This window comes from Ursus americanus, chromosome 19, assembly GCF_024610735.1.
Source record: "Ursus americanus isolate L20-20 chromosome 19, mUrsAme1.1.p, whole genome shotgun sequence".
Classification (NCBI taxonomy): Eukaryota; Metazoa; Chordata; class Mammalia; order Carnivora; family Ursidae; genus Ursus; species Ursus americanus.
Genome location: NC_142145.1, coordinates 27,371,904 through 27,398,619, shown reverse-complemented (window position 1 = coordinate 27,398,619; position 26,716 = coordinate 27,371,904). Strand labels below are relative to the sequence as shown.

The 26,716-nt window shown below is 43.2% G+C and overlaps 1 protein-coding gene across 2 annotated transcripts in view; it reads left to right on the top strand.

The window, feature by feature from the left end:
* Positions 1-26,716, top strand: part of SLC14A2 (solute carrier family 14 member 2) — a 446,643-nt gene that overhangs the window by 69,411 nt on the left and 350,516 nt on the right. The gene's annotated exons all lie outside the window — the stretch shown is intronic.

Genomic DNA, 26,716 nt, shown 5'->3' with positions numbered 1-26,716 from the left:
TTGTGATTTTATTAAATATCAAAAGAATAAAAACATTTATAAAATACACAAGGGCTGTGGAAACTAGCAGTACAGTCAACACTTGCGCACCGTTGTTGAGTAGAAAAACTAGGACATGGTCACCACTTGAAACTCACTTTCTTCCCTCTCCCATGAGAACGAATCACTGCCCCTACATTGTGTGCATCTGATTTGTGATCCTCATGGCCTGTTGAGACTTTTACAATCCCAGATTTTCCCAGACACTGAGTCATTACGTCCTGTAAAGTTTCCCTCCAACTTGAGAAGATGACAGGAGGGACGTTTCTGAACACTTCCAGTCTTTCTGATTAACAAAAGTGGAAGATATTAAAAACTAATGTATCATCATCCAACATTATCCAAGAGAAACCCGCAAATCAATAACACAGCCCATGATTCCCAAGCTACTTAATATGATGTGTGAAAAAGTTTTAAATGTTATTAAATCTGGCATATATAGCGCTGCCTTTCTCAGACTTCTAAGATCTATGTTCAACAGGTTCCTGTTGTGTTTTCTTCTTCCTTTTCAGTTCTGAGTTCAGTAAGAATTTTTTGGAACGTTCACTCATGTGAGGTTTCTTTTAGATACAGAGACATTCTCCACAGTGGATTCTTGTCCTACACTCCCTCAAAGCTTTGGAAACCATATGAAATCACTCAAAACTCCACTCGTCAGTCACTAGCCACATGTGACTATTGAGCACTTGAAATGTCCAAATTGAGATGTGCTGTTAAGTGTAAGATGCACAGTGGATTTCAAAGACTTAGTATGGGAAAAAAAAGTAAATTATCTCGTTAAACCTGGTAATATCATATACATTTTGAAATGATAATATTTTGGGTATTTGGGGTGAAATGTGTTATTAAAATTAATTGCACATATTTTTTAGTGTTTTAAATATGACTACTAGAAAATTTTAAATAGCCTACATGGTCTGCGTTTCATAGCTTGTATTCCATTTCTATTGGACACCCTGTCTTAAGAGTATCAGACAAAACAGGATCCGACCAAACATCACATTTTGTTATACAAGCTATAGGTACAGTATAAGTCCTTGACCTTTCACCCACAAATTCATTCCTTACCCTGCTCCCACTTTGCTCTGTACCCCAGGGGGCTGCTGCTTGCAAGATTCTGTTTCTCAAGTTCTCAGCATCTGGCTTTTGCCTGGGTTCAGCCAATGGGAGGCACTACTGGGAAGATGGAGGGTGGATTTCTCCCCTCTCCGCTTCTGCTTTGGCAACGTTTTGGCAAGTGCTGTGTCACCTCCTTGCTCCAGGTCTCTACTAGAGAGACCACTCCAGGGCTCCAATCCCGCCCAGGTAGAGGCTTACCGGGACCCTGGGCTTTGGTAAAACTACCTTCTCCATTCATTCTTCCAGCCCAGGGAGTGGCTTTCTGCTGCTTGATCACAGCCTCCCCCTTCCACACTTGGCTTTTCATCTTCCATACCCCCGTGTCACAATTCCCTGTTTCGCTTGTCCTGGTTGGATACCAGCTGACCCAGAAACTAAATGGAGAGATTGGCCAGAGCTGGAGGAGATAAAGGAAGACAAGATGGGGGTCTGAGGGCTGGAAGAGTCTCAAAAGTAACCAAGTGCATCTTTGAGACTATAAGGAGGACCTTAAAAGGGGATGAAGGGAAGGGGCGAGGGAAAGAAAGAAAAATTGGGGGGAGGGAGGTTAGCCCCAGGAAAGGCTCAAACATGGGTATGTGCAGGGTCTGTTCAGAAGATGGGAGAAACTACCTGATGGGATGGAAGAGTTTTGTTTTAATAAACTTTTGATTCTGGACCAATTTGGACATCTAGGGTTTACAGAAAAGTTGCAAAGATATTACATAGATTTCTCCCAGAGTCCCCTAATATTAACACCTTACATAACTATAGAAATTGGAAGGTTTATGGTGATGGGTAGTAAGGAGGGCACATATTGCATGGTGCACTGGGTGTTATACACAACTAATGAATCATCGAGCCTTACATCGAAAACCGGGGATGTACTGTATGGTGACTAACATAATATAATAAAAAATCATTATTAATTAAAAAAAAAATTGGAAGGTTTATTTTAAATGTGGGTGATACATTCTATTGGTAGAGTAGAATCAGATTATAGAGGATCTATATTAGTTTCCAAATTTTAGAATTTGAAGGGGTCTTGAGGATCTCTCACCTGATCTTTTCCTTTTATAAGGTGAGAAACTCAGTGTTTTTTTATTCATTCACTAAAAATTAACTACAATCCAGGCACTGGACTAAAGTGGTAAGCTAAGGGTAAGTTAGCTCGTTAGTGGAAGAATTGAGAGTAGAGCTAGATGCCTCTTCTTTGCAGTCCAGCGATGATTCCATCAGCCACTATGTTCTTGGAGCAGAGGGATTTACTTACTGATGACAGAGAACCATGGGCAGAGTTTTATGCATGACATTTCTTGGGGCCTGGGTCTGTGCAGATCTCTACTTTGGGGTGCATGTGAGACCAGTATTGAGAGAATCAGGAGCTGCCCCACACTTCTTCAGAGTAGCAGTTCTTAACCTTGGCTGCCCATTGGCATCACCTCGAGAGCTTGCAGATGCCAGTGCCTAGGCCCCAGCTTCTCATCATTGGTCTGGTTTGGAGCCCGGTAATTGGTATTTTTAAAATGCTCCGCAGGTACTTATAACATGTGGCCAGGGTTCAGAACCAGACCTAGGGTGCATAGTAGCTCTAGAAGTTGGCACACTGTGGCTTAACGACCCTCCCAGCTGTTCTGGGGTGCTGACAGCTGACCAGAGTGTGAATTTCCATGTACACTGTATTTTGTCAGGAGCCCTTCCAAGATTGGTCTTCCAGACTTCCTTGGAAACACTCATGTTCTCACCTGGGCACTTCCCATTTGGCTCTATCACTGTTAGCATGCAACTGAGTTTCTTCTCTTCACTTTGGTCCTTTATTTATTTCCACCTTTATCCATATGATCCACATGGCCTTGATTGGATGCTCAGAACTGTTTGGATTCAGAAATATGTCAGTGTTTTGAACATTGTCTTTTCTACCTCCAGCCTCTTCATTCAGTGTACTTATTAGGTCCCTCAGCCACATATGTCCAAAACTCCCATCACATTGTGGCCTCTCCTTTCTCTTTTATTAGAACTTGACTTGTGGTTTCTCACTTATGCCACATTCCAGATCTTAGAATCCAAAAGTTTTGGTAATGGCAAAAACTAAGAGACTATATTTGCCCAATTTTTGTTGAGTGTGCCTTTGCTCATCTGATACCACATCTTCTCCCTCTCAGAAACTGAGGTACTGAGCGGGTTTCTAGTGTTCACAAATCCTTCTTTCTTTTTATTGGCATTCACTGATCTAAGGTATGCATGACTCTGTGTGTGTGTGTGTGTGTGTGTGTGTGTGTGTGTGTGTGCGCGCACGCGCACAGGCACATGCACATGTGTGTACAAATGTTAGGGTTCATAATACACAGTACCTGTAAATGCTCATAGACATTATGGAAATGATGGAAGGGCTGTGCCAATCTCGCAAACACAGAACATGTATTATTCTAAGACTTTGGCTTTCTAAATGGGAACGTGTAAAAACAGCTGATAGATTTATGTTCATATATTAAATAGGCCACCCAGCCCCAGTGTAAAATCAGGGTGACAAGTGAATACATCACTGTTCCCGGCAGCTACCTGGGTGCACTCATTACCCAGTGGAAAATGGGCCAGGCTTGTTCATTAGAACTCCCTTCTCCTAAGGAGAGCCATTTACACGCTGTCTCATTTAAAACAAACAAACTAACCCCACAGAGATTTAAAAGAAAGCAGAAAGACCTTTCCCTTTATAGCCTCTGGAAGGTGGTGCCTGTTACTCCTGTTTGCCTGTGTCTAAGCTGCCGTGGATGAAGGATAACAGCACACCTGCTCAGAAGAGGGAATTGTGTCCTTGTGGGAGGAGGGATTACCTGTCGGCTTTAATTAGAAAGAGGTAAAAGCTGGTAAATATTTTGGGGAGGAATTACTGCAACTTGCATGAACAGCATACTGATTGTCACTCATGTCACCTCAGAGGAACAAAGGGACTGGCTGGAATTGGGGTACAGTCCTGTGAAGGTCACACACAGGTCAAGGCCCTGTAGGTGAATTCCCACATGGACACCTGGAGAGCAACAGCTCAAGGTCCACAGTGAAGGAGCTCCTTGTTAGCCCATGGGGGAGTTCATGGGGACAGGGGGAGAAAGGGTTCTCTCCCAAACTTCTCTGCTTGCAGCTTTACTCTCTCAAATTCTGACACTGTGAAATTTTAGGGAGGAAGTGGAGGCCACGTGGTGGCCATAAGAATCACATGATCCCCCCTTTACCCTGTCCTTTGTCCTCCTGCACCCCCATGTCACTGGCTGTTCCAGACTCGTACCTTTCCTCTCTAACTCTTTGGCTGTTTGTCTGGGCTCCCTGCTTCCCGTTGGGGTGCTCCCTGCTCTGATAGGCCGTTTGGTGTACCTCCTACTTTGACCTTCTTCCAGATACAACAAAGCTCTCTCCCTTTGGCCTGACACCAGCAACAGTGGATAATCCACCCCCCAGGGCCCCCACTGTCATGGCTGCCTTGGCCCACCCTAAGCCTGGGGGACTGGATAGTCCCAGTATGCTACCCTTCTGCTGCTGAATCCTGCTGGGAGCAGGACAGCTGCCCTTCAGCCCTACCTCCCTTTGTCTCTTGCCCAGCAGCTTTGAGCAAGTTGCTTTAGTTCTGGGTGCTTCCATTTCTTCTCTCCAAACAGGGACACTGTGGGAGCCTCCACCAGTACTTACAGAAATATTTAGTTCACAGGGTTGTTGGAGGGTAAAAAAATGAGAGGAAGAGAGTGAATGAATCTTGTAGGCACAAAGCTCTTCACAGGGGTGAACGGTGGCACCTGTTGCTTCTGACCCTCCTTCTCAGTCATGTTTTCTTGGGTCTCTGGTGGGCTTAGGAGTAGGGTCCATTGCTAAAAATCTAAATCAAATTCTGTGATCTTCCTAATGATTTAATCTGTGCGTTGGGATCGATTCTACATGTTAATAAGTTAGCAGCTTTGCCCCTACTCATGAACAAATAGATGTCAGGCTCACTGCTCCATCCCCAGTGGGCAGGAGGGTGGGTGGCAAGAAAACCAGCAGACACTGGGAGGTGCAGTCCCGCCTCTCCAGACACCTCTGCCTCTCCAGACACCTCCGTTTTATGCCCAGGTAGCTTTGGAGAGAGGTGGGCAGGCACGATACTCTCACCACTTCTAGCTTCTCTATATGGGGTAAGTTTGCCACCCCCAAACAGACCAGATATTTGAGGAAGATAAAACCCATGTCCTTTAGGGAACTGCAGAAAGGGGGAGAATAATACAGTTCCTTTCTTGTAACAATTTTAAGTGCCAGTTGAGATCATTCTTAAGTAGGGTACACAGTGTCATTATGCAAGTGCGGAGAGCATGAACTTTCCCTCTCTACAGTTTTGATCTTGTCATTCCCAGTCTCCACCCCACCCCCACCCCCACATACACACTTCTCACCCCCAAGGGGATAGGTAGACTCCAAGGACTAGGGACATCTGTAGTCTCCCTTGTGGTTCCTGTGGGGATGAACCCACCTACATGCAGCAGTAGTGTATTCCACCAACTCATGCTACATGTAAGTAAAAGCCTTCTTGGGGCTAGCTAACCCAGGATCTGTGCACCGGTCTGCGCCGGCCTTGGGGCCATCAAGGTATACCCGAGCCCTGAGCAAGCAGGTGCCCAGGACACCTGCTGGTCATTCAGCTGCTTCAACAAGGGCACCTATCTTCCTGCCAAGGGGAAATATTGGCAGGGACCTGGTACAGGGCTTATCATTTGCTTTCATCACTGCATCCACCTCTCTCACTACATTCTCTTGCTTAATTTCTTATTGCATTTAAAAATTCTTTTTTAGGAGCGCCTGGGTGGCTCAGTCGTTAACCGTCTGCCTTCAGCCCAGGGCGTGATCCCAGAGTCCTGGGATCGAGTCCCACATCAGGCTCCTCTGCTGGGAGCCTGTTTCTTCCTCTCCCATTCCCCCTGCTTGTGTTCCTTCTCTCGCTGGCTGCCTCTCTGTCTGTCAAATAAATAAATAAAATCTTAAAAAAAAAAAAAACTTTTTTATTTTAATATCTTTTTTTTTTTTAACCTGGTGGATGAGCCCTACCAGCCCAAGGGAGGAGGCAACAAGGATGCCACTAGAAGCAAGAAGGCTTAAGCAAAAGAGAACTGGCACCTACCCACCTCCAGCTCCAGTCACCTCCACAGTTACACTTCAAGCCCCCTGGGAAGCAAGATTTAATAAAAATGCCCTAATTAAATACCCTAGGGATTCCAGTAACACAAAACTCTCCCCATCAATATAAGAGGGTGACGGTCCTATTTTTTAAACCCCCACAAAGCTGATAAACTCCATTGAACCACGGACCAATGTCCTTAACTTTCACCCTATCCCCTGACCAAGACACCTAGGAGTCGTACTGTAGGTGCAGTTTGGCTAAGTTTCTGGAATATAATCTTTATCCTCAAATGAAAAACTCCTCTGTCATCATCTGTATCCCCTGTGGCACACCTATTTCTCCTAAAAGTATCCTTCCCCCAGGGCTGAGCAGAGGGGAGGTGGTCTCTAATCTCCAGGTGGGTGTTAACTCACAAAGAGCCTCTCTCTGTTAAGAGGTGCCAGGGTGCCATGCAGGGTAGGGATTGTGTTCTCTTTTAACATCCTTTAAATGGTCACTGTCAAGTTGAGGCAAGACGTGAAGAACCTGAGAGAATCATTCTGTGCCCTGATAAATGAGTTTTTCACTGAAAGAGAAATATGGCACACAGGCCGAGGCCTTCCTTGCTAACAAATGGACAGATTCAGTGGATTCTTGATAAAACTTTGACAAGGCCTCTGACTGCCCAGCTCCCATGTGTGGTTGATCGTCCCTCCTTCCACCAACCTTCAAGTTTGCCATTACACTATTTTAAACCTGCATTGTTAAAAGCAAGGCAAACTCAATTTCTCTTGAGATCTCTCGGCTCCATGTGGCTCTGAGCTTCTCAGACATGTTTGTTGGAGTTTAGCTCCTACCTGAAGCCGGGATACACTGCGGGGGGCAGAAAGAAGGGGAATCAGCTCCACCCTGAGAAGTGGAAGGAATATTGGCTGGGGGATTAGGAGATGTGGGTTCTACTGCTGCCCTACTACCACCTGACATTGGAAACTTAGAAGTGTTCTGTCCAACACAGCGACCACTGAGTACTTGAAATGTGGCCAGTCCAATTTGAGATCTGCTATAGGGGTGAAAACACACTGGGTTTCAAAGACTTAGCACACACCCAAAAATAACTCATTGATAATTTTCATGTTGACTCCATATTGAAATGATACTATTTGGATATATCAGGTTAAACAAAATATTAATTTCGTCTGTATAATTTTACTTTCTGATGTGGCTGCTGGAAAGTTTGAAATTCCACGTGTGGCTTACATTTTATTTCTATGGGTCATTGCTGCCCTAGCCAGATCTGTACAGCTTCCCTAATTGGTAAAATTAGGTGCATTAGAGACTACCTCTGACAATCAGTATTTTCCTTGCATATGCTATATCCTCCAAAGTTCACTGACTTCTTTGATATTTTAGAAATGATCCCCCAGCATCATCAGTGAATGTTAAAGAATTACTAAACACAGAGCATGTCACGTGGGGCACATGTAGGCATCCAGGCACTATAAAGATATAAAAACCGTGAGCCCTGCCCTCAAGCAGCCAGTGGTGGGGATGGAGTTATAAGACAGGGAAACACAAAACAATCACGGATGGTACAAAGTCAGATGTAATTAACTGCCAGATTAGTTCTTTGCACAATATAGGATATGAAGTCTTTTTAATCAGTTCAGAGGACTTCACGAGGAGACTACTTCTGGTGCGGACTAACAGGGAAAACAAAACAAAGACAAGACTATTATTTCTCATTCTCCCATAAATAGTTGCATGATAATAATGGGGAATGATGAGTGAGCACGGTAAGTTATGTGTTATCCATAACAGAAAATGTCTACCGAGCCATGATCTTCCCCTCTAAGACTATTTCCCCTGCTTTCTTCCCATCAAGACTGGGAAACTTGGATGGTGCCACCCATTGCTCCTGGTTTCTCAGAGCCTCAGTCCTTTTCCCCAACCTCCAACTGTGGAAAGCTAGAGATGACATGAGCCTCTGTGAGGCAGCGGGGAGTTAGATGAGAGAATTCTGGCAACAAAGGACAGTAAAGGTGCAAGGCATCTCTTTCTCTTCCAGGAGAGGGAGAAAGTGGTGTTGCGGCATCACTCCTTGGCACACCGAGTGTGTCTTCCAGTCTGCCTTGTGACTTCCCTTCCCCTTCCCCCGCCTGGAGACAAGTGCCCCCTCAGCAAACGTGACCATAGCATTTCAGAAAGCTTACGTAGGTGTTGTGGTAAGGAATCAATTGCACCGTCGTGCTAGTCCAGGTTCCTGTACAGGGGGTGGAAAAACCCTTAGGAGAAAACCATGAACTGGCCAATGTCCTCTCTCTCCTTCAAAGTTTTCCTCCCAGCTAATCCAGGAAATAACATCGCAGAGGTTCCCATCTTGGTGTGTGTGGTGTTTTTAAATCCCTTCTAAATAGCTAAGAAGGCAATTCTTTTCAGTCATTTGCTTTGTGTAGCCCTCCCCTTTCCTGGCAGAGACAGTGTATGCACTCTATTAGAGCATTTTTTTTCTACATATAATGGCACCAATTAAATTACCTTGCAGCCCGACCTTAATCTGGCAGGAATGATTATTCCATGAAACAGTTAGGGCTCTAATTGACATGAAGTGCCTGCAAAATATGTCTTTTGCGGCAACCCCTGTCAAAGTCACATTGATATGCTAATCCCTATAGCTGGCAGAATCACTTCATAAAGAGAGACATTGAAAATTGAATTATTTCAATTTCAGTACCTAGGAATCTAGTGATCTGTCTGTATATGTAACTAAGTAGGTGCAATACTTTATATGGGTAAACAGCTGTACTAGGGCGTTGCCATGGAAACTGCTTGACTCATGGCAGTTGTGTTAGTGATGAAGTCATTAGCAGTGTGAAATGTACTTTGAGGTTGTCAAGTGTAACACTCCAGGAATATTTCAGCAGTATTAGTGGAGCCTTTTCATTTACATAATTTAGGCTTTCACACATGATCTCATTATGGTGCAAGGAAGGAGTGGGCTGTGGGGGCAGTTGTACCCAGACCAGACGAAGCTCCATTGTAACACTCAATTATTATTCTTTCTCCTGAAATAGGGTCCCCCAGATAAGTCTTATGGGAAATTGATAACTCCCTCAGAACAACGACTTTGAGAAGCCCTGTTGGTGGTGGGACAGGCTGGATTAGCCTACATGTTGCATGTGCACTTAGAAACTGTTGAGGATATTGGCCCGGTTTATTTTTAGATGCATCTGTTATTTTTGTTCTGATGTTTCATTAACCCTAAAAATTAGGAAATAAAACTTTAAGTCACAAGATTCATTTTTTAATCAGTATCCAAGTAAGTGTTACCCCATTTCATGTACATCTCCAGTAGCTCCTTAATAATTGCAATGATGATGTGATGTATGTTATTAGTAGATTTTCAGTTTGGAAATTTTCCTCCCAAGTCAAATTACAAGCTCTATTGCTTGGTTCCCCCAAAAGATGACTCAACTTCCTCCAAGTTCTTCAGAGTCCATTCTGAATGATTTCTGGCTATTTCACAAAATCAGGTCACCGTGAATCAGGCTCTGAGCACTCTTCCAAAAGGAGAATTCTAAACATATTTGAAGCAGTGATTACTTTATTAGTGAAAACAGGCAGCTTCCCATGGGGAGCTTTTCTGACATGCAGAGCACTCAGACGTGTGAATTTAGGTATATGAGTGTATAGCTACATCTCAATTTTTAGTTTGGTATTCTGATTTTTTTCAGCTGCCATTCATTTCATTCATGTATTCATTCATCAAATATTTATTGAGTATCTTTACACCAAGACGTGTTCTAGATAGTAGGGATTAAGTGGTAAACATAATAGACACAGCCCCTGTCTTCATAAAGCTTAATCTAATGGGGAAGACATATTTTTAAATATAAATATACAATTGTAAGAACCAGAAATGAGAGGGACCAAAGGGAGGTGCCTAATTTAGATTGGAGGGATCAAGCAAGGCCCTCAGGAGAAGTGCCATTTCAGTTGAGATTGGAGAGAGAAGGGGGAACTCGGGGAGAGTAAAAAGAAGCACATTTTACACAGAAGGAGACAGCCCATGTGAGACACTGAGGCCAGAGGAATTTGCTGGGATGAAGGAATTTAAAGAAAGTAGGAGTGAGTTCACTCTAAGCCTCATACTTGGAGGGAAAACAGATGTCGCCTGAAAAGGGTCATTGCGTTTACCATTCTCAGATGAGTGATGATTTTCAAAGAATGCCATCCACATAGGATGAGAATCTTCACATTTTCCAGAAGTTTAAATATCTGTCAAAATCTCAACTAGTCAGACATTTTTATTCCTGCTTTTCCCTTGTATATAGTGAGTCATCAAGCAGGTATTAGATATTTACTCAAGGAAGTAACTTCTAGGTTATGCCATAGGATCTGCTCTAATTTATTTTTTCTCCTTGACTTCTAAACCTACTTTCTAATCAAATTTCCTTGCACTTTACGTATCCTTTGACTATGCAAGCTGTAAATTAATATTAGTACTATTAATATTAGCATATCTGTTGCTATTCCTATTAAATTGTAAGATGTTTAGGGACAGGAACAAACTCTTATTTTGCTTCCCCCTCAGTTATTTTTTAGAACTATACCCCATAGATATCATAGCAGTTACTAGAAGAAATGTATGAAAGATAAGTACTACGCAGCCTGGCATGCCTTGGCCCTGTAAAATTCTTTTTTAAAAAAATTTTTTTAAGATTTATTTGTTTTAGAGAGAGAATGCGTACATGCATGTTTGCTAGCAAACGGGTTGGGGGGGGGGAGAAGAGAGAGAATCTCAAGCAGATTCCCTGCTGGTCCTTGGGCTGATCCCATGATCCTGAGACTGGGACCTGAGCCTAAATTGGGTCTGGAGTCGGATGCTTAACTGACTGAGCCATCCAGGCACCCTGGCCCTATAGCATTCTTAAGTGTCCACTAAGCTATACTGTTTCTGCAGAGGAATATTACAAATATTAACAAAAATAACTTGAAAATTATTTCCGTGGTCAAATACATTTGGCTACACAATATAACACCTTTGTGAAGATACACAATGCATATTGGCATCTTACAGGCTTGGAATCCTGCTTTAAAGGTAATACTTGATGTTGCTTAACCCTGAATTTCCAAGCTCAGTTGATCGTGGACCCTCCCTCTGTTCCCCACTCCATTTTTGGCCAGATATTTCTCAGCACCTATGAAATGCAGTTTGCGGAACCCAGTTTATGTTAAGGCTTTTTCAAAAATGTTCAAAATATACATATTTGTTTTTGTAGTTTTTAAAAGCATACGGCAATCTTTAGTTAAAGTGAATCCTTAATGAACCATAAAACTTATCCTTTCATTCCATTATTCATTGATCGAACATATATTGATTACCTCCTATGGACTGGTAGTGGGCTAGAACTCATAGTTCAAGCAAAGCAACTAATAAGAAATCCCACTCTTGCAGCGATGTGGTAAGTGGCCATGGAGCTTGTATCAGCACCAGTCCTGGCACGAAGGTGCAAGTCCCTCCCATTCTCCTTTGGACCAATGGGAGATTGATTTGTGCCAATGACGGTTCCATATCATCCATTCACTGTGTATCCTCTTTAAATGTTCCTTAAGATATATTTTTTTAAAGTCTACTTTTTGAGAGTAGGGGAACACCCATGGAAAAAGCAGCTGCTCACAGCCCTCTAAGTCCCTCAACGTGCCACCTGCAGCAGCGGTGGTGATTGTGACCACGATAGGCATTATTATGGGTTGTCATAGGGCTGCCCAGGATCATCATCAAGAAGCTGTCCATCCTCTTCACAGACTGTAGCTTCCTACAACTGAAAAGGAGAAGTAGGAAAGAACCCATTACAAACGTGTTTCCTTCGAAAAGGTCAGGGCACAGTCGCTGATGGATAAGAATCAGCACATTTCTCGGAAGCAATACCAATCCTTTCCATCAGTCCTCCCAGTGAGGCGTGTCATGTTCTGTCCATTTTTACAGGCCTTATCTTTCCGCAGCCTGCCTTTTCGCCTTGATAACTGATTTCTGCACCATCAATCGCGTTGGCTATGGGAGCTATCTGAAGGACCACAGAAGTGGGTGAAATGCCAGATTTATCTCACTTTTCTTCTCTGGTGTCTTTTATCATAGAAATACTTTGTTAGATCCTTCCTTGCTATATAACCATGGGCTACTGAGTTGGGCTCCGAGTTTGCCCATCCACAGGATGGTAATAACAGCTAATGCTGGCCTCAAGGGGCTGTCGTGAGCAAAAAGATAACAGAGGGAAGACACTTAGGGGGTGCACCACGGAGTAAATCCTCAAAGAATGTTCGCTATTTTTTTACTCTTCTTATTTCTTAGCACTCTTTATCAGAAGTAGGTTTGGAATTAATTTTTGAAATCTCACCTTCTATTTGAATTAAACAAGTCTTCAGTGAGCACCAGACATGTAATTCAGCAAATATTTATTAACTACCCGTGATGTGCATGAGGAAATAGAGGGGCTCTGAGGAAGTAAAGGTAAATAGAATAAGAGTCTGCCTTCAGGGGCGCCTGGGTGGCTCACTCGTTAAGTGTCTGCCTTCATCTCAGGCCTTGATCCCGGCATTCTGGGATCGAGCCCCGCCTCTCCGCTGGGAGCCTGCTTCTTCCTCTCCCGCTCCCCCTGCTTGTGTTCCCTCTCTCGCTGGCTGTCTCTCTCTGTCAAATAAATAAATAAAATCTTTAAAAAAAAAAAAAAAAGATTCTTACCTCCAAAGGGAAGTACCATGGAATAAAGAACCTTAGAGTTTACACTGTGTTTGGTCCTATGTTAGGTCCTGGGATGGAATGGGATAGGTACAAATGTAAGAAAAACCAGTCCTAGTCTTCCAAAGATCCTATGGCTACAGCTGTACAGAGCAGCTTTTTATGCAGGTAGTAAGTTAGGTTGGATAGAATTAGACACCCAACTGCCAGAAGCATTTCTGTGGCATGAAGGAGAGAAGCCAGATGTGAAGCTAACCTGGTGACATCTGTCACCCAGGGTTTCATTTGGTATCTCAGGATTAGCTAAACCAATGTCTTGGTCCTTTCACCAAATGATCAGGGAGTCAACCTTCCCTCTGGAATTTTGTGGTTGGGTCCATCAGTTAAGAGTAACTGTATTCCTGTACCAGTTACCTCAGACCAGCTCTCTAGGCCCATGAGTAAAAGTAGATGTTCCCCAGGCTCCGTTTTCAGGGATGGTGAAGAGGGCATTGTTTCTGAAGAGCGGTGGTCTCTACTCCCTCAGTGTATGGAGATCTGTAAGACAACTGCTTTTCTGAATGTATTTTTCCCGGGGTAACCATCATAAAAGTGTCCATCTCTGTTGACTAAGATATTTTTCTCCTTTTCAAATATCCTATTGTTCTTTTCATGTTTATTGTTTCCTTTATGCCTCTCTGATAGCTTCTTTTGAGGCCTTGTAAGATATTTTGATACTGAGTAAGGAAGGCAGATGTGAGACCCTCTATTATTCTGCCTCTTATTTTGATTTAAAGTTACGTGTTCTCCTATGGAAGAAAACAATAAAAATACCGTGCTGGAAGAAGGAAAGAATACGGGAAGATGAATAGGAACCTGTTTCACTGGAGAATGAAAGAAGAAGAAGGATATTGGGCATAACAATCAATGCAGGAGATCACGAGTGACACTCAGTCTATTAACCTGATAATAACTGCCTTGTTAGATTTATTTCTTGAGGTACAGCACCGACTGAAAGACAGTCTAGAAGTGTGGTTTCCCCCGATATGTTGTCTAATTCAGTGTAATCACCATCTTTTATGTATTAATTATAGCTTAGCCTTGCGATTGGGCTGAACGGAAGAGCTGACATCGAATCAGGCCGGATTTGATTAGCATTCTTTGACAGGATTCTTATCCGGGATGGCATTTTGAATCCCGCATCCTCTGAGCATGAACGCAGGGGAGAGTGTTTTGTCGGTGATCGTCAGCAGAGTCACACATCTGGCCAGGATGCTCCATGTGGAAGTCACCTGCAGTGGAGGGGACAACAGGCTTTCAGACAAGCTTCGTTCTAATTCCTGCTCCATTACCTGCTAGCTATGGATTTGGGGCAGGTCACTGAACTCGCCTGAGTCTCAGTTGCTTAATCTACAAAATGGGAGTAAAAATAACCACTCCATTGACTCAACAGGATCATTTGGAGGATCCAGTGGGATAATGTATGTAAAGACACGTTTTGTCAGCTTTAAACGATTTAACAAGTGTTCGCGTCCGTCCCTGAGTGACCAGACACACCAGTCCCCGCTGGACGAATAGCTCCATCTTGGCTGGTCTTCTTCCGGGTCCAGGTTAGGGTTTCTGCACACAGCAGGCACTCACCCCACAGGACTGACCAAACAGCCCAACTGCCTGGCACGAGCATCACCCTGAAGGAGAGAGTTTACAATCCCATTTAGGACACAGATAAAATGTGACAAGCCGCTCATTCAAAAGGTCAAAATAAGTTCACTTTAAAGACAAAGAGGCATTTTACACTCTACGCCTGTGTCTCCATTTTAAAAGTAAGTGGAAAAATCCTTCAAAGATGAATTTACTTAATCAAGCCACAGTTGGAGCCATGAAAAACCTATAATCATAATATAGTAGCTTCTGAATATTTATTACTTTTAACTGGACATACGCATCATTTCTTTTATTCCTCACATCATTTTCTATAAAGTAGCATGAGAGATAATTTAAGATTTAGGAAAATGTGTTCTAGAACCATTTGTCGGAGGAGACATCCCTGTAATTGGTAGAGCAGCAGCAAGAAAGCAGGTCATCCAGGGCAATGCTTGTTGCTGTTACTTAGAGAAAAGGCTAATGAAATACCCATTTATTTAAAGCGGCTTGTTTGTTTTGTTTTCCCCTTGATGCAAATATGACAGTGCAGTGTGCAGAAATCTACCTGGTGCCCAGGCGACACCTATCCACGGGCAATATCTAGAGCAAATACGGTGTTTACTCTCTCCTGATCAAATCATTTCAAAATAGGATTTCCTCTTCCTGAGGCCCCTTTTGCCACCTTTTATTCCCCAGCCCTTGCCCCCTATAGCTTCATTTTTCTTCCTCTTGTTTAGACAGCAAACCTGATCAAAGACCATCTGTCTGCAGGCTTTCAGTGGAGGTTAGCATGCGTCAGAATGTGATTAATGTTTGATTGTATATTAACATCATCTTAATTATGAAAAACTGAAATTTAAATAAAAATATCCAATTTAAATCTCTCCCAAAGTCAGCCTCCTGAGGGGCTCTCTGGGAGAGGAGTAAGGGAGAATTTTTTGACCTAATTCACTGGGAAGAGTAGGAGATCATATACCCCCAAAGGCTGGGTTTCTTGCTTTTTAATATGACAATGACATCTTTCTCATTCTTGACTAAAGGAACAATTCACCAAGTTTTTGTGTTTTTAAAGACATAGTCTGGAGCTGAGCTACTTGACCCATTGGTTGAAGAGCCATTGTTTAGCTGTGAAAAATGCAGAGTAACTGATAAAGCCCATCACAAGCCCTGTGGCTAAAAGGTAGTTTTGTTTTGCAAATTAGATTCTTTGACACATTAGAAATTCGGTAAAAGAGATAAGGCATTCAGCCCGGGTTCTGAAAAGACGATGTTCCTGGGAGATAGCTCAGCAACTAATGCATGAACAGTGGGGTACGCTGGAGTGCTACTGGTGTTGCCCATGACATCAAGCTGCCACCAGGAAATGCAAAGCCCTTTAGAGGCTTTCCAGCATTCTGTGCAAGTATCTGTTCTATGTAAAGGCGGGGAATTAGGGAGAGACTCTTTGTACGCCAGGTTAACTATTGTCTGCTTCAGGCCTTTGCTATCGTGGTGATGTAGATTAGATCCCAGGAAAAGCAAGGGGCACACACACACACACACACATACACCCCTACTTTAAAATGCAGCTGGGAAAAGATAGCAGCACAGAAGTCCCCTCTACTGCTCCTTTCCTGACTCAAGTCCTGGCCTAGGAGAGTCAATTTCCAGTGCTTGTGTCTTTAGCCTGTCCTCCGAGGCTGTGTCAAACGGTGCTAATGCTTGAGGGTGGCAGAAAGATGCGGGTGGGGGGGGGGACTTCCTGGTTTTTAATTCTTTTTAGTTATTTGGCCGGTAATTAGATTTGTGGTTTTGCCTTATGCATGTTTCCTCAGGAAGAGGAGTATCTAGTCTGTCCTAATTAGTGTCCCCTGGAGGCCAGGCCCTGAGGGCAGGCCCAGGTTTGGCCTGGGCATGGTTCAGAAGAGAGGCTATGGCTTCATGAAGGGAAAGAGGGAGACCGCTTGTATGGCTTTGCTGCTCCTCTCTCTTGTCCTCATGTCAGTATCCGGAGGCCGTTTCTGAGGACCTGCAGCCTCCAGTGTGTCATAGGTTTCCCTTTTCCTTCCATGTTCAATGGAAGTAGTGAGTTTGGGGCTGTCGCATCTTCATTTTACAGTCGAGGGGACTGGAGCTCAGAGAAGTTAAGTAACTTACTCAAGTTTGCACAGTTGGTTAAGTGGTTGAGCCTGCTCTGTCTCCAGAGTCCTCATCACTAACGTGCGGTTCTACTGAACCCTCCCACATTGAAGTCATAAGAAGCTGCATCATTTCCTTCCCATTTAATCTGAAACTGATGATAATACTGTGTTGTAATCATTCATTCACGTAATCAAGAAAAGTTTATCACTGTCTTAGTCCATTCAGGCTGCCATAACAAGATACTAGATACTGGGTGGCTTATAAACAATAGAAATTTATTGCTTGTGGTTCTGGAGACTGGGAAGTCCAAGACCAAGGCGCCAGTGTGGTTGGGTGAGGGCCCTCTTCCTGGTTCATAGTGTAGGGGAGGAAACATAATTTCCTTTGACCCTTCTGAGTTCTTGGCTGAGACCCCTGTAATAATAATAGAGTAACAGGAGAGGAAACAAGTAGAAATTTATTAACATATGTACTTTATATACATAAGGGAGATACTCAGGGAAAAAAATGAGTAACTTTAGAGGTGGCTGAGAATTTGGGTTTAAATACTATCTTAATAGAGAAGGGGTTGGGGAGATGGAGGCCTCTCAAGAAAGAATAAATGATTATTAGAGAAGATAAATGGACCCTTGGAAGAATAGATGGAGGTATGATAATTAATGACAAAGTTTGTCTGGGTGTGGTGTTGACTTCCAGTCTCCTCTCCTGTGGTAAGACTCTGTTCTCCCTGGTTGATGAAAGTCCTGGGGAGGGGATTTCTGACACTGATGTTCCTATTGGAGGATCTGTCTTCAGACAGGTAAAGGCAGTTCAGAGAAAACCTCTCCCTGCATTTTCTTTCTTTCTTTCTTTCTTTTAAAGATTTTATTTATTTGAGAGAGAGTGCGTCCACGCCCATGAGAAGCAGAGAGGGAGGGACAGAGGGAGAGGAAGAAGCAGACTCCCCACTGAGCAAGGAGCCTGACATGGGGGCTCAATCCCAGGATCCCAGGATCCTGACCTGATACCAAGGCAGACGCATAACCCACTGAGCCACCAAGGCGCCCCTTCCCCGCATTTTCTGTGTTGGAAGGTGGAGGAGAGATTGGAAAGTACCCTCCAAACTGGTAAAACACTGTGAGGCCAAGAAATGAAGCAGGCAACTCCATGTGGTTTACACAGAATTTTAGTCAGCATAACTTACAGGGAGGATCCGGCAGACCACGAGCCAGACAGCTGCACAGCTTTTCTCCACAAAGTCCAGACCTTAGTCTACGGATTTTATAAGGGAGGGGATGTGCAGGAGGGCACCGTGGTGAGGTCTGCACTTAACAGAACTTGTGACACCGTCTGGCATCAGGAGGGGTTGGGGAACTACATTGTTTCTACTGGTTATCTAAACAAATTTAGGAAAACCAGACCAAGCCTCCCCACATTCCGGCCATGGCATACATTAACCTCCAGGGGGCCTGGAACTCCTCGCCCCCAGGGAGGTCATCCTATGGACATGGACCAGGTGGCAGGCCAAAGATGGAGTCCATATTGTCAGTACTCCTACATGCTGTTTTTCAGATGCCTTGAAGCTCAAAATGATCACTATGCCAAAGTGGCATATTTTAGCCGGTGCCTTCTCACCATGTCTTCACATGGTAGAAGAGGCTAGGGATCTCTCTGGAACCTCTTTATATGAAGGCACCAGTCCCATTGAGGGCACCACCTTCATGACCTGAGCATCTCCCAAAGGCTCCACATCCTAATATCATCGAATTAGGCATTAAGATTTCGGCATAGGAATTGGGGGGGGGGGGCACAAACATTCAGTCCATAGTAATTACCTCTTATGTGCCGGTCACCGGGCTAGATGATACAGGAGGGATGAAATTAAAACAAAATTTGCTTTCATAAGTAAGAATAGTTAATAGCTAACATTAATTTCTTTCACACTATGGACCAGGCACTGTTTATACTAGAATGTGATGAATCCTCAGAGCACCTCTGAGGTAAGTACTATTATTATCCCCATTTTATAGATGAAGAAATGGAGGCATTCATGAGTACTTGCCCAAGATCACACAGCTAATGCGAGATAAATCTTGATTTGAACCCTGACTCATAGCCTGTACTTTCCACCCCAGGGAGCAGCCTCATAAAGGAGGCTGGCAGTCTGATAAAGGAGGTAGATGTGTGTCAAATATCTCTGCTATCACAGAGGAAATGCCACATGACCAATAGGAAAAGGAGATGATGCTGATGTGGGAGGATTGTTACCTGGGCCTTGAAAGTTGGGTAGGAGTTGGGGGTCAATGACAGGTGGATGATGTATCTTCCTATATTAGCAATTCATCTGCTTGATGGCTGGCTCAGGGATTACCACTATTCCTAATACAATTTATGATTTATAAAACATCTTCACAATTTTGTAAGGTGGGCAGAGTGAGTAATACTAGCCCATTTTAGAGACTAGGGAACTGAGGCTCAGTGGGGACTCTAAGGTCACATACTGCAGTAAGTAGTTGAGTTAGGACTAGAACGCTGATACTGACTCTGTGCTTTTCAGCTTTGCTGTTTTGGCCTTACTGAGCTGCTCTGCTGGGTGGGGAAGAAGCCAGTGAATGAAGACAACTTGGGGTCCCCAGCACAGCAGAAAGAGTACCTGGAGTCCCACCTGAGTTAGCCAGAGGCTATACCATTCATGGACCCATGGCAGGTCCTTCCAGAAGCCTCTTCTCCTTTACCCTTAAAGAGGCCTGACCTGCCTATTTACTGAGAGGAAGTTGCTGAGAAAAACTAAGAACTGGTTATTGGCATCACAGACACCCACATTTGTCCCTGCACTTGGCTCCGAGAATTTGTGACTGATTTCAGAAATTTTGTTTTTGCTCCATTCAATCAAACTTGTTTGTTTGTGTGGTGAAGCTATAAGCCAAAGCAACAGCTTCAAAAAAGGAAAATGCAATCTATCGAGCAGGTTGTTTCCTCTCCACAATGCCAAATGGTCGGTTGGAATGATTTCTGTGCCCTGTATAGTCTCCTGGTACTCCTCTTTGGAAACCTTGTTCCAGCCAGCTTGGTCTATTCATTAGTTCCTGAATGTGCTGCAAACATTCTCACCACTGTGAATATTTACTCTTATTTAAAATGCTGCTCCTCTGCCCCTGTTCCCCAAAGCCATCCTCCTCTTTTCCAGGTCAGGCTCTCCCCTGATATTCTACCCAAAGGACACCTGGATCTGAAGCCTTTTTCTCACTGCCAGCCCTTAGGTCTCATTACCTCTCTTGGATTCTTCCAGGTCTTACAACAGCCACTCCATTTGGTGCTTCCCCTCTTTGACCTGTGATGCTTATCATCTGTGTTTATGTCTCCTCTCTCTTCATCTACACAGGAAACTCCACAGAAGAAGAGACCAAGTCTGTGATTGGTACCTCTCTGAAAAATGTCGTATAATCCAGTCCTGAATGAGGCCAGTGTAGGGAATTAACTTGAGATAGTTTGGTTGATCTCTAGCAGGTCTGTTTTTACATGATGATGTCTCTGGCTGCTGAGATTTGAAGTAAGTAGATAGTTGGTCTATATTTGCTTGTAGATAGTTGGGAGCCACTGAATTATCAGATGTCTGCATTAGTAGGAACCTTGCAGAACAGCTTTCCCAGTGACTTCATTCACTAGAGGAGGACATTGAAGTCCAGAGAGGGGCATGACTTTGTCCAAATTCCCTCAGGAAGTTATGGACTAAGGCCCCTCCTTGTCTGCTTGTCTGGGCCCTTTGGCTCTTTTCCCATCACAATACCTGATCTTTCCAAGATGTCTGGCTCCCTACATTCTCTAGAGACAGGGACCTTCTTTATTTCTTCTTTAGTTATCCATTCTTTGGTTTTATCAAGTCCTGGGTTAGGGTCTTCTTTCTCTAGCCAACAGAAACTCAGCTTCTATTACAGAAAGAAAAATAATATTCTTGTAAATTCATATGCTCATCCTAGTACAAACCACTGCAGGAAACCTCAGATATTTCAGATTCAGTCTTTACTCATAAAATACATTGGTTTAAGCAAGAAGATGGGACATATGCATGGAAACTGTTAGCAGAAATATAAAGCAGTGATCCGTGTTCAAACTGCAAACAAACTACTGAAAACAGTTCCTCAGAAAGACCCTTCCTATAGAAGTTAGCATTGGGTAACTGTGGAGAAAAGCCAATCTCTGTGTCAGATGTCAAAGCCAGCGTCCAAGGTCACTGTGGATCAAGGAACTTTCATGAAAGTGTCCAGGGATGGGGAGCATGGGAGAGACAGGGCTTCTGTGATGGACATTTGCGGGCATAGCCACCAGTACTGGCTGCTGTCATCCCTGTGACATTTATACAGTCGTGGTTGTGATGTGCCAGATGAGGAGACACCTCTGCCCCTCCCATGATTTCTTGTGATCTTTCTATTAATGGGCCTGGAATGTCACAATAATGTTCGTTACAGAACCTCCTTGGCCAATCAGTTTATAGGCTAGTTGAATAGTTGAAATACACCATGCTACTTTAAAAGTGGGTCTGTTCTCTGTATGTTACTACCGTTCCTTTTTTCTTCCCTTTGCCAAAAGATCAAGATTCAGGCTTTATAGCAAGACGATAGTCTCTGTAACACTAATGTTGGAGCAAGGTCCTGCTGTCTGCTTTGGTCAATGATGCATCCATCCCTGAGGACTTATGATGTGATCCAGACATGTTAAATATGCATTGTCCTGACAGCCTTCCACATGACTTGTAGCAGCAGACACATTGGACCTATCTATTAAAAGATGTTAATGACACACCAGTTGGATTTCTAACTTATTATAATTATAATTTAAAATGTGCATTCTTATCTCCTCCAGTGCCATCCATGTTGCAGCAAATGTTGAGAACTCGTTCTTTCTGATAGCTGAGTAATATTCCATTGTATATATGGACCACAACTTCTTAATCCAGTCATCCGTTGGAGGGCATCTCGGCTCCTTCCACGATTTAGCTATTGTGGACAATGCTGCTATGAACATTGGGGTGATGCTAAGTGAAATAAGTCAAGCAGAGAAAGACAATTATCATATGGTTTCTCTCATCTATGGAACATAAGAACTAGGAAGATCGGTAGGGGAAGAAAGAGATAAAGAAAGGGGGGATAATCAGAAGGGGGAATGAAGCATGAGAGACTATGGACTCTGAGAAACAAACTGAGGGCTTCAGAGGGGAGGGGGGTGGGGGAATGGGATAGGCTGGTGATGGGTAGTAAGGAGGGCACATATTGCATGGTGCGCTGGGTGTTATACGCAACTAATGAATCATGGAACTTTACATCAAAAACCAGGGATGTACTGTATGGTGACTAACATAATATAATAAAAAAAACATTAAAAAAAAAGATTAAGCGAAAGTAGTAGACTACTTAGCCAAATAAACTATTTCTTGCTATCAGTAAAAAAAAATAAAATAAAAATAAAATGTGCATTCTTTAAATAGTTTGTGAAAGCTAGATGTTTAAGAAACCAAACTCTTTAGGACTTGGGATGCTTTTTCCTTTTTCCTCCCATTTTTTCAGTATGTATAAGAGAATGTTGATCATGTTAGAATACGATTCTTTCCAGAGAGTCTCCAAGAAGTCACTCTGCTGTTTCAGCTCAACAAGCATTGCTTTACCTGGTCTCCATTATCCCACTTCCTGCGCTGGTCTCCTGGCCCTCTCTAGAAGACTGGGTTCTCAACTAGACTCCAAGCCCACTGAGGGCAGGACCTGTGTCTTATACTTGTCATAGTCTCCCTGCTCTTCCAAGCTTATATAACACTATCTACAAAATGCAGATACTTTTAAGAAGATGTGATTATTAATTAATAACTGAAGTGTCTTTCTAATTACTTGACATCCTGACTTTTGGAAAAGATGACCCAGCGATCATGTTATTTAGGGTTTTCTTTTTCTATAAGTAGAAATTTAATGATGTAGAATATTTTTCCAACCTGGGCCACTGACCCCAAGGAAGACAAAAGAGTCATTGCAAGAGATTTCAATCACACGTGTATGTTAAGTATTTTCTTCATAAACATGTAACAGAAGTACAAATATTATCATTTGGGCCCTTCCAAACACTCTGCCACTTCCATAGCATTTAGCTTAATGCTTTGGAATTTTTGTTAAAATGCAAACCTTGGGTTGTAGGTGGTCTGTGTGTGTTGGGGGGAGGTGATCATTCTTTAAGGAATGAATGGAAGATCGATACCTGGTTTTAGGAGCAAGAGGGGAGACAAGATTCTGAGCGCTAAAGAGGAGAAAGTAAGCTCACTACACAGTGCTACCTCTGGACCCCTGAGAGACAGACAACATTCAGGATATATTCATCGGATATATATTCATATACATCTCCGTTTATATTCATCTGCTCTCGGTTTATAATCATCTGCTAGAAAGGAGGACTCAAGGCACAGAGTGTTCAAGAGCCACTTCTGGGTGAAGGCTTCTGCTCCTTATTTCATTTAGGAACATAGGTTAACTCTTCATTAGTACGTTGATTGTGTCTAACATGAATCAAATGGAGCCTTGTTTAGAGAATACATATGTATTTTCCTTCCCCTCAGGGAGTCGGTAAGAAACTGTCAGAAAGGCAGAAACCACCTCTGGGAATCATTCCACAAACAGTGCTCCTGCAGTGAGTGCTTCCAGCCTGACCTTTGACAGAGGTTGGGAACAGGGCTGATGGGCTTGAGTTAGCAGTGGTCCCCAGGAGAGGTGGGACTTGTTCTAGATACAGAAAGGGAATGGTGATGTGGTAGGGGAGGCCAAAGCATTGCAGAAGCAGTAGCAGTGCTGTTGTTGGGGATATAGGATACAGCATTCCATGAACACGAGTGTTCAGGAGGGAGTCTGAGGTTCCCAACCCTCCTTTGATGCACCCAATGGTAAATCAAGCCAACAAACTTGGTTAATGTTATTACCACTTCCTAGCAGAATGTATCTTTCCAGGGTCAAAGGATTTCAAAGTCTTAATCTTGAAGGGCAGGGGGATGCCATCTAGTCTGACCTCCACCAGTAGTGGGAATCTCCACCCGAGGTTTCTAAACAGGCTCTGCTTGGATTCTTCCAGTGACCAAGAGCTCACTGCTTCTTGGGGTTCTGGATCCTTTCTGGATGGCTTGTATTATTAGGACATTCTCCCCCTCTTCTCTGATGCTATGTCCTTTTGTGTTCTCCCCCCATCCTCTGTTACAGCCCTCTCCCTCCAAGCCACCATGCATTGATGCAGACCCACCTGACCCCACCACTTACTACACTTCCACCCACTACTTGAAATTTAGAACTCTAAATTAGACCTGCTTCTCTGCCTTAGTCACCAGCTTGGGCTTCTTATTATATTAATTGCTGTGTATAGCAGAGATGATTTTTTTTTCTGCCAGATTTCTTCTCAGCCTTATTATTGTTCGGAAACCATAAAACTGAAAACTGCATTTTTATGACTTCAAATGACCTTCAGAATTCCAGACACGGCTGACTCCTGCTTGGCTATAATATTTTGGCTCATTAATTTCAGAGAAGATATTCCGATTTATAATTTTATTAAGTTTCTGAGGATTTTTAATACTGTGTTTCTAAATATGATGAACTTCTCTCCACCAAATTTTAATTAGGGAGCATATTAAATCCTCAATTAATGCTTGCAGTAATGCATATTTAATATCCAATAACATTTGATCAGGATTCTTTCAGCAAGGAAGGAACTGGGGTATTCAGGGTCCTTGGTTCTCACTGACTGACAGGGAAGCCATATCTTCCTTTCAGTCTTTCCTCGCCCTGGAGAGTAGATCCCATTAGGAAGTACTTGGTCAGGAACACAATTAATACTCTCATTATTAACTTCCCCACTGAAGAGAGCAGAGAGTATTCTGCCACTGAGTGCACAGAGTATATTTTCTGAACAAGCCAGTCCAAAGTACATGAAGGAACTTTTAAAACTATGTGCCTTAAAGGTATTTTATTTCTTCTTTTCATCTCTAATTTATTTCCCAATGCACTGGAGTAACATGCATTAGTGCAGGTGTCTGCAAACTTTTTCTGTAAGGGGCCATTTTTTTCTGTAAAGACATTTTGGGTCATATGGTCTCTGTCCCAGCTGCTTGATTTTGCCCTTATAGCAAAAAAACAGCCATAGACAATACATACATGGATGGGTGTGGCTGTGTTCCAATAAAACTTTATTTATGGACAATGACATTTGAATTTCATATCGTTTTCACATGTCACAAAATACTGCTCTTGATTTTTTTTTCAACCATGTAAGCACGTGGAAACCATTCTTAGCTTATGATTTGGCCAATGGCCAGTTTTCCAACCCTTGCTTGAGTGAAAAGAGTCCAGAACCTAGGTCAGAAGACCTGGAATCTCGATCTAGCTCTGCCACTAGGTCACCTAGGGACTCTCAGTAAAGTCACTGCACTCTTGGGAACTAGTTTCTTCAGTGGTAAAATGAAGATTTGGCCTGGATGGCAGCTAAGATCTTGGTCTAAGGATGAGAGATTGCTTCCACTGCAGTAACTTGCACAGGTACTCTTTCTAAAGGCCGTAAAAACTATGTGTTCTCATTTCCCTCTTGCTTCTTAAAGCAGTCCCTTTCCTTTAGCCTCAGAACACTAACTGGAAGGAGAGTAAAAGTAGCTGGAGGCCACTTCCAGAGTGCCCTAGGATCATGGTCTGCACTTTGGGATACAGGAGCTTCGTTCTGGCCTTGGTTGCAATAGGAATGTTTTCTCCCTCTGGTTCTTTGGAACCTTCATTCTCTTGAGAGCTACAGAATCTTCATCCAGAAAATCCACCCAGGGAGTGCTGACCACTGGGGAAGCCCGTAGAATTCAGAGGCAAACGATGTGACTGTGGAACAGAGAACATGTTTCTCCTTCCAAGGGCTAGCCCTCAGCTATATTCATGCCCCCAAAGGAGACAGAATTCCCTCCAGTCTTCCACTTTGGCTCTCATCCCTCCAACAGTCATGTCTGCCCTTTCACACTCTTTTCCTTCCTGTAAAATCCCACTGTCAGGATATAAGGACATAATTTGACGATTCCTGTTGAGATAAGGACAATTGTTGAAAACTTGTAACACTGGAGAAGGCTGGAAGAAATAGGGCTTCGATAATTATGAGAACCAACACTTAATGGATCCTTACACCTACTAAGCTCTGTGTGTATGTGTGCACATATGCAAGTGTTTATGTGTGTGTTTCTACAGTATCTCCAGTTTGCAGATAAAAGAAAGTCAAGATTTAAAGTAACTTGCCCAAGGTCATTACCTATTAAGTAGTGAGATTTCAACCCAAGGAGTCTGACTCTAGAGCTGCCACTCTTACAGTATACCATCTCCAGAATGGCAAAATTTGGAGACTCAGTAAGTGGAAGAAAAGTATTAGGAGAGCTTGCCTGAGCTGCCATCTTCTACATACTGTGTCGCTGCCACACCTTCTGTCTCCAGTGAGGTTGCCTCTCCTGTCACGTGCTTTCCTTCCCTCATTCACAGTTTGCCAAGAAGGAGGATCCTTGTGCCCTGGAATCTGGGAGCTGATTGTCCCTGGACAATCTGCCTCACTCTCTTCCTCCCAGGTTGCCTTGCCATCCTTTGCAGTATGATTTCATCCAGATGGCCAAATAATAACTTCATTATAAAAATAATTGGTTAAGTAAAGCTAATATTTATGATTTATACTCAGAATTTTCTTTCCCCCTGTTCTGAACATAGCAAAAACATAACACTTTAAAATGCCACCGAGGCCATCTGTTGTTTCCTATCAGTTCTTGACGTCATTTGAGTGGCTCAGTTATTTTAGGGTTTCCATAACTGTGATCACACAAGAAGGCATTTCAGAGAGTCTCAAGACCACTGAACAAGGGACTCAGACTTTCAAGGGACCCAGAGGTTATCTACATCTCCCGTCTGTGTTCTCCTGACAGGTAGAATTCAACCCAAGTTTTGGAGATTCCTGTTCTGGTGGTTGAGAGATTTATTAGG